The 7,828-nt window shown below is 48.2% G+C and overlaps 1 long non-coding RNA gene across 12 annotated transcripts; it reads right to left on the bottom strand.

Annotated features, from left to right (window-relative positions):
- Window positions 1-780: 780 nt before the first annotated feature.
- On the bottom strand, window positions 781-4,795 carry LOC127912935 (uncharacterized). Of its 12 annotated transcripts, XR_008084166.1 has the most exons (5): window positions 3,898-4,795; window positions 1,986-3,077; window positions 1,312-1,395; window positions 1,043-1,210; window positions 782-865 (listed from the first exon to the last, which is right to left on the bottom strand). It is a non-coding gene; the product is annotated as an uncharacterized LOC127912935 (long non-coding RNA). The 12 variants fall into 12 exon arrangements; XR_008084168.1 differs by lacking the exon at window positions 1,312-1,395 and having other exon boundaries at window positions 781-865; window positions 1,099-1,210; window positions 1,958-3,077; XR_008084162.1 differs by lacking the exon at window positions 1,312-1,395 and having other exon boundaries at window positions 1,958-3,077.
- Window positions 4,796-7,828: the final 3,033 nt, after the last annotated feature.

Here is a 7,828-nt window from a genome sequence, read left to right as displayed (position 1 = left end):
CTGCCACCTATACACACCACTCTGACACCTGCCATCTATACACACCACTCTGACACCTGCCACCTATACACACCACTCTGACACCTGCCACCTATACACACCACTCTGACACCTGCCACCTATACACCACTCTGCCACCTGCCATCTATACACACCACTCTGACACCTGCCACCTATACACCACTCTGACACCTGCCACCTATACACACCACTCTGACACCTGCCACCTATACACACCACTCTGACACCTGCCACCTATACACACCACTGACACCTGCCACCTATACACACCACTCTGACACTGCCACCTATACACACCACTCTGACACCTGCCATCTATACACACCACCTGACATGCCATCTATACACACCACTCTGACACACCTGCCATCTATACACACCACTCTGACACCTGCCACCATCTATACACACCACTCTGACACCTGCCACCTATACACACCACTCTGACACCTGCCACCTATACACACCACTCTGACACCTGCCACCTATACACACCACTCTGACACCTGCCATCTATACACACCACTCTGACACCTGCCACCTATACACACCACTCTGACACCTGCCATCTATACACACCACTCTGACACCTGCCACCTATGCCACACACCACTCTGACACCTGCCATCTATACACACCACTCTGACACCTGCCACCTATACACACCACTCTGACACCTGCCATCTACACACCCTACACCACTCTGACACCTGCCACCTATACACACCACTCTGACACCTGCCATCTATACACACCACACCTGCCACCTATACACACCACTCTGACACCTGCCATCTATACACACCACTCTGACACCTGCCATCTATACACACCACTCTGACACCTGCCACCTATACACCACTCTGACACCTGCCACCTATACACACCACTCTGACACCTGCCACCTATACACACCACTCTGACACCTGCCACCTACACCATACACCACCACTATACTGACACCTGCCACATCTATACACACCACTCTGACACCTGCCACCTATACACACCACTCTGACACCTGCCATCTATACACACCACTCTGACACCTGCCACCTATACACACCACTCTGACACCTGCCATCTATACACACCACTCTGACACCTGCCATCTATACACACCACTCTGACACCTGCCACCTATACACACCACTCTGACACCTGCCACCTATACACACCACTCTGACACCTGCCCCTATACACACCACCACATCTATACACACCACTCTGACACCTGCCACCTATACACACCACTCTGACACCTGCCACCTATACACACCACTCTGACACCTGCCACCTATACACACCACTCTGACACCTGCCATCTATACACACCACTCTGACACCTGCCATCTATACACACCACTCTGACACCTGCCACTATACACACCACTCTGACACCTGCCACCTATACACACCACTCTGACACCTGCCACCTATACACACCACTCTGACACCTGCCATCTATACACACCACTCTGACACCTGCCACCTATACACACCACTCTGCCATCTATACACACACCTGACACCTGCCATCTATACACACCACTCTGACACCTGCCACCTATACACACCACTCTGACACCTGCCACCTATACACACCACTCTGACACCTGCCACCTATACACACCACTCTGACACCTGCCACCTATACACACCACTCTGACACCTGCCATCTATACACACCACTCTGACACACCTATACACACCACTCTGACACCTGCCACCTATACACACCACTCTGACACCTGCCACCTATACACACCACTCTGACACCTGCCACCTATACACACCACCTCTATGACACCTGACACCTATACACACCACTCTGACACCTGCCACCTATACACACCACTCTGACACCTACACACCACTCTGACACCTGCCACACTATACACACCACTCTGACACCTGCCACACACCACTCTGACACCTGCCACCTATACACACCACTCTGACACCTGCCATCTATACACACCACTCTGACACCTGCCACCTATACACACCACTCTGACACCTGCCACCTATACACACCACTCTGACACCTGCCACCTATACACACCACTCTGACACCTGCCACCTATACACACCACTCTGACACCTGCCATCTATACACACCACTCTGACACCTGCCACCTATACACACCACTCTGACACCTGCCACCTATACACACCACTCTGACACCTGCCACCTATACACACCACTCTGACACCTGCCACCTATACACACCACTCTGACACCTGCCACCTATACACACCACTCTGACACCTGCCACCTATACACACCACTCTGACACCTGCCATCTATACACACCACTCTGACACCTGCCACCTATACACACCACTCTGACACCTGCCATCTATACACACCACTCTGACACCTGCCATCTATACACACCACTCTGACACCTGCCATCTATACACACCACTCTGACACCTGCCATCTATACACACCACTCTGACACCTGCCACCTATACACACCACTCTGACACCTGCCACCTATACACACCACTCTGACACCTGCCACCTATACACACCACTCTGACACCTGCCATCTATACACACCACTCTGACACCTGCCATCTATACACACCACTCTGACACCTGCCATCTATACACACCACTCTGACACCTGCCATCTATACACACCACTCTGACACCTGCCACCTATACACACCACTCTGACACCTGCCACCTATACACACCACTCTGACACCTGCCATCTATACACACCACTCTGACACCTGCCATCTATACACACCACTCTGACACCTGCCATCTATACACACCACTCTGACACCTGCCATCTATACACACCACTCTGACACCTGCCATCTATACACACCACTCTGACACCTGCCACCTATACACACCACTCTGACACCTGCCACCTATACACACCACTCTGACACCTGCCACCTATACACACCACTCTGACACCTGCCATCTATACACACCACTCTGACACCTGCCATCTATACACACCACTCTGACACCTGCCACCTATACACACCACTCTGACACCTGCCACCTATACACACCACTCTGACACCTGCTGACACCTGCCACCTATACACACCACTCTGACACCTGCCACCTATACACACCACTCTGACACCTGCCACCTATACACACCACTCTGACACCTGCCACCTGCCACTATACACACCACTCTGACACCTGCCATCTATACACACCACTCTGACACCTGCCATCTATACACACCACTCTGACACCTGCCATCTATACACACCACTCTGACACCTGCCACCTATACACACCACTCTGACACCTGCCACCTATACACACCACTCTGACACCTGCCACCTATACACACCACTCTGACACCTGCCACCTATACACACCACTCTGACACCTGCCATCTATACACACCACTCTGACACCTGCCACCTATACACACCACTCTGACACCTATACACACCACTCTGACACCTGCCACCTATACACACCACTCTGACACCTGCCACCTATACACACCACTCTGACACCTGCCACCTATACACACCACTCTGACACCTGCCACCTATACACACCACTCTGACACCTGCCATCTATACACACCACTCTGACACCTGCCACCTATACACCACTCTGACACCTGCCACCTATACACACCACTCTGACACCTGCCATCTATACACACCACCTGACACCTGCCATCTATACACACCACCTGACACCTGCCATCTATACACACCACTCTGACACCTGACACCTGCCATCTATACACACCACTCTGACACCTGCCATCTATACACACCACTCTGACACCTGCCCTACACACCACTCTGACACCTGCCACCTATACACACCACTCTGACACCTGCCACCTATACACACCACTCTGACACCTGCCACCTATACACACCACTCTGACACCTGCCATCTATACACACCACTCTGACACCTGCCATCTATACACACCACTCTGACACCTGCCATCTATACACACCACTCTGACACCTGCCATCTATACACACCACTCTGACACCTGCCATCTATACACACCACTCTGACACCTGCCATCTATACACACCACTCTGACACCTGCCATCTATACACACCACTCTGACACCTGCCATCTATACACACCACTCTGACACCTGCCATCTATACACACCACTCTGACACCTGCCATCTATACACACCACTCTGACACCTGCCATCTATACACACCACTCTGACACCTGCCATCTATACACACCACTCTGACACCTGCCACCTATACACACCACTCTGACACCTGCCATCTATACACACCACTCTGACACCTGCCACCTATACACACGACTCTGACACCTACGCCTGACTCCTCTACACCAGCTACACACAGACCTCGTTACAGGAATTGTTTTAAGGTCTTACCAAGGATCATTTAGCTATTTGCTTTTGAAAAAATATCTTCAAATGATTTGATCAAACATTGAATTTGGTCTTACTGCTGTTAGTCCGCAGAAACACGTTGAATAACAGATACATGGAAAAACAAATGGTTAAAAAAAATAAAACAATTATGAAAAGGAAGTATGCTTTGAAGTATCTGTCCTCTATCGGCACGTTATTAAAAATAAGATCTGAAAAGATTTTTTTTACTGTGAAAAGATCCATTTACTTCCATTCATTTATCAGCCCAGTACTGGGTTACCTTCAGATGATCCATTTACTTCCATTCATTTATCAGCCCAGTACTGGGTTACCATCAGAAGATCCATTTACACACTACTCCACAGTCTACAGTCAGTGAAACAGGTGACCTACTCCACAGCCTCTCTCTTTTCTCCAAACTCATGTGACAATAGCTCCACCCTAGTGTTAACTGTAACCAACACACCTAGCAAACAATCATATGACATAATTGATTCAACGACTGGGCTGTGTGTGTGTGTGTGTGTGTGTGTGTGTGTGTGTGTGTGTGTGTGTGTGTGTGTGTGTGTGTGTGTGTGTGTGTGTGTGTGTGTGTGTGTGTGTGTGTGTGTGTGTGTGTGTGTGTGTGTGTGTTGATAGGAGTTAACTACTGCAGTCATACAGCAGTAAGCAAAGTCCACATTCAGGTGGAGCTTCTGTCTCCACCCTGCCAGAACTATTCTTTAAACATAACTTGTGATTGTGTGTGTGTGTGTGTGTGTGTGTGTGTGTGTGTGTGTGTGTGTGTGTGTGTGTGTGTGTGTGTGTGTGTGTGTGTGTGTGTGTGTGTGTGTGTGTGTGTGTGTGTGTGTGTGTGTGTGTGTGTGTGTGTGTGCCTGTCTGTCTATCTGTCCATCATATTAATACTTAGCTTCCAAGACTCTGACCCTAATTAATTTGATCAATGAAATTAAAGAGTAAACTTAAGTATTTCCTTTGTGCACAAATCAACAGAACTTCATTCAAATGTTCTAATCTTCTCAAATTCACCTTGTTCTGGGTCACACAGAAGACTCGGGTCAGTACCGTAACACCTATTAAAACCACAGGTTCCAGAACCGTACGTACACTGTGCATTCGGAAAGTATTCAGACCCCTTGACTTTTTCCACATTTTGTTACATTACAGCCTTACTCTAAAATGTATCAAATATTTTTTTTCCCTCAGCAATCTACACACAATACGCTACAATGACAAAGCATTTTTTATTTTTTTTTTGTTACAAAAACAAAAACAGAAATACCTTATTTACATAAGTATTCAAACCCTTTGCTATGAGACTCGAAATTGAGCTCAGGTGCATCTCGAGGCACAGATCTTGGGAAGGGTACCAAAACATTTCTGCAGCATTGAAGGTCCCCAAGAGCACAGTGGCCTCCATCACTCTTAAATTGAAGTTTGGAACCACTAAGACTCTTTCTAGAGCTGGCCGACCAGCCAAACTGGGAGAACCTTCCAGAAGGACAACCATCTCTGCAGCACTCAACCCATCAGGCCTTTCTGGTAGAGTGGTCAGACGGAAGCCACTCCTCAGTAAATGTCACATGACAGCCCGCTTGGAGTTTGTTAAAAGGCTTCTAAAGGACTCTCAGACCATGAGAAAAACCTGCTCCAGAGCTCTCAGGACCTCAATACTGGGGGACGAAGGTTCACCTTCTAACAGGACAACGACCCTAAGTACACAGCCAAGACAACGCAGGAGTGGCTTCGGGACAAGTCTCTGAATGTCCTTGAGTTGCCCAGCCAGAGCCCGGACTTGAACCCGATCAAACATCTCTGGAGAGACCTGAAAATAGGTGTGCAGTGACGCTACCCATCCAACCTGACAGAGCTTGAGAGGATCTGCAGAGAAGAATGGGAGAAACTCCCCAAGTATAGGTGGGCCAAGCTTGTAGTGTCACATCCAAGAAGACTGGAGGCTGTAATCACTGACAAAGGTGCTTCAACAAAGTACTCAGTAAAGGGTCTGAATACTTATGTAAATGTGATATTTCAGTTTATTTTTAGTAAATTTGCAAAAATGTATAAAAACCTGTTTTTGCTTTGTCATTATGCGGTATTGTGTGTAGATCGATGAGAGAAAAAATAACAAACAATTTAAGCCATTTAGGAGAAGTCTGTAACGTAACAGAACGTGGAAAAGGTCAAGGGGTCTGAATACTTTCCGAGTGCACTGTATTGGGAAACAGACAAATAAAACAGTCATATATCAGGATATTCTATTTAAAACAGGCAGTTATTTATTTATAAAAAAAAATGGAAATGGTTGCTCTCAACGAAATACACTCTCACAGTAATAACACAGAACCCTCTACGTTGAACCTTCAGGAATAAAAGGTGGGCTTTTTTTAATGTTGTTGTTCCCAGGGGAAACACTGACAAAAACTACAGTTCCTACTTTTTTATTTTTTTATTCATCTGTTATTTTACCAGGTAAGTTGACTGAGAACACGTTCTCATTTGCAGCAATGACCTGGGGAATAGTTACAGGGGAGAGGAGGGGGATGAATGAGCCAATTATAAACTGGGGATTATTAAGTGACCTGATGGTTTGAGGGGCAGATTGGGAATTTAGCCAGGACACCGGGATTAACACCCGTACTCTTACGACAAGGGCCATGGGATCTTTAATGACCTCAGAGAGTCAGGACACCAGTTTAACGTCCCATCCGAAAGACAGCACCCTACACAGGGCAGTGTCCCCAATCGCTGCCCTGGGGTATTGGGATATTTATTTTTTTAGACCAGAGGAAAGAGTGCCTCCTAATGGTCCTCCAACACCACTTCCAGCAGCATCTGGTCTCCCATCCAGGTACTGACCAGGACCAACCCTGCTTATCTTCAGAAGCAAACCAGCAGTGGTATGCAGGGTGGTATGCTGCTGGCGATGCTGCCTATGTAACGTGCTGCCTACGTACCGTGACACAGTATGCCTGGGCTATTGAGTGACACAGTATGCCTGGGCTATTGAGTGTCACAGTATGCCTGGGCTATTGAGTGACACAGTATGCCTGGGCTATTGAGTGACACAGTATGCCTGGGCTATTGAGTGACACAGTATGCCTGGGCTATTGAGTGTCACAGTATGCCTGGGCTATTGAGTGACACAGTATGCCTGGGCTATTGAGTGACACAGTATGCCTGGGCTATTGAGTGACACAGTATGCCTGGGCTATTGAGTGACACAGTATGCCTGGGCTGTTGAGTGACACAGTATGCCTGGGCTATTGAGTGACACAGTATGCCTGGGCTATTGAGTGTCACAGTATGCCTGGGCTATTGAGTGACACAGTATGCCTGGGCTATTGGGACACAGTATGCCTGGGCTATTGAGTGACACAGTATGCCTGGGCTATTGAGTGTCACAGTATGCCTGGG

The sequence above is a fragment of the Oncorhynchus keta genome, chromosome 28 (assembly GCF_023373465.1).
Source record: "Oncorhynchus keta strain PuntledgeMale-10-30-2019 chromosome 28, Oket_V2, whole genome shotgun sequence".
In the NCBI taxonomy this organism is placed as follows: Eukaryota; Metazoa; Chordata; class Actinopteri; order Salmoniformes; family Salmonidae; genus Oncorhynchus; species Oncorhynchus keta.
The sequence above is the reverse complement of the archived record's forward strand: the minus strand, read 5'-3'. Positions and strand labels throughout refer to the sequence as shown.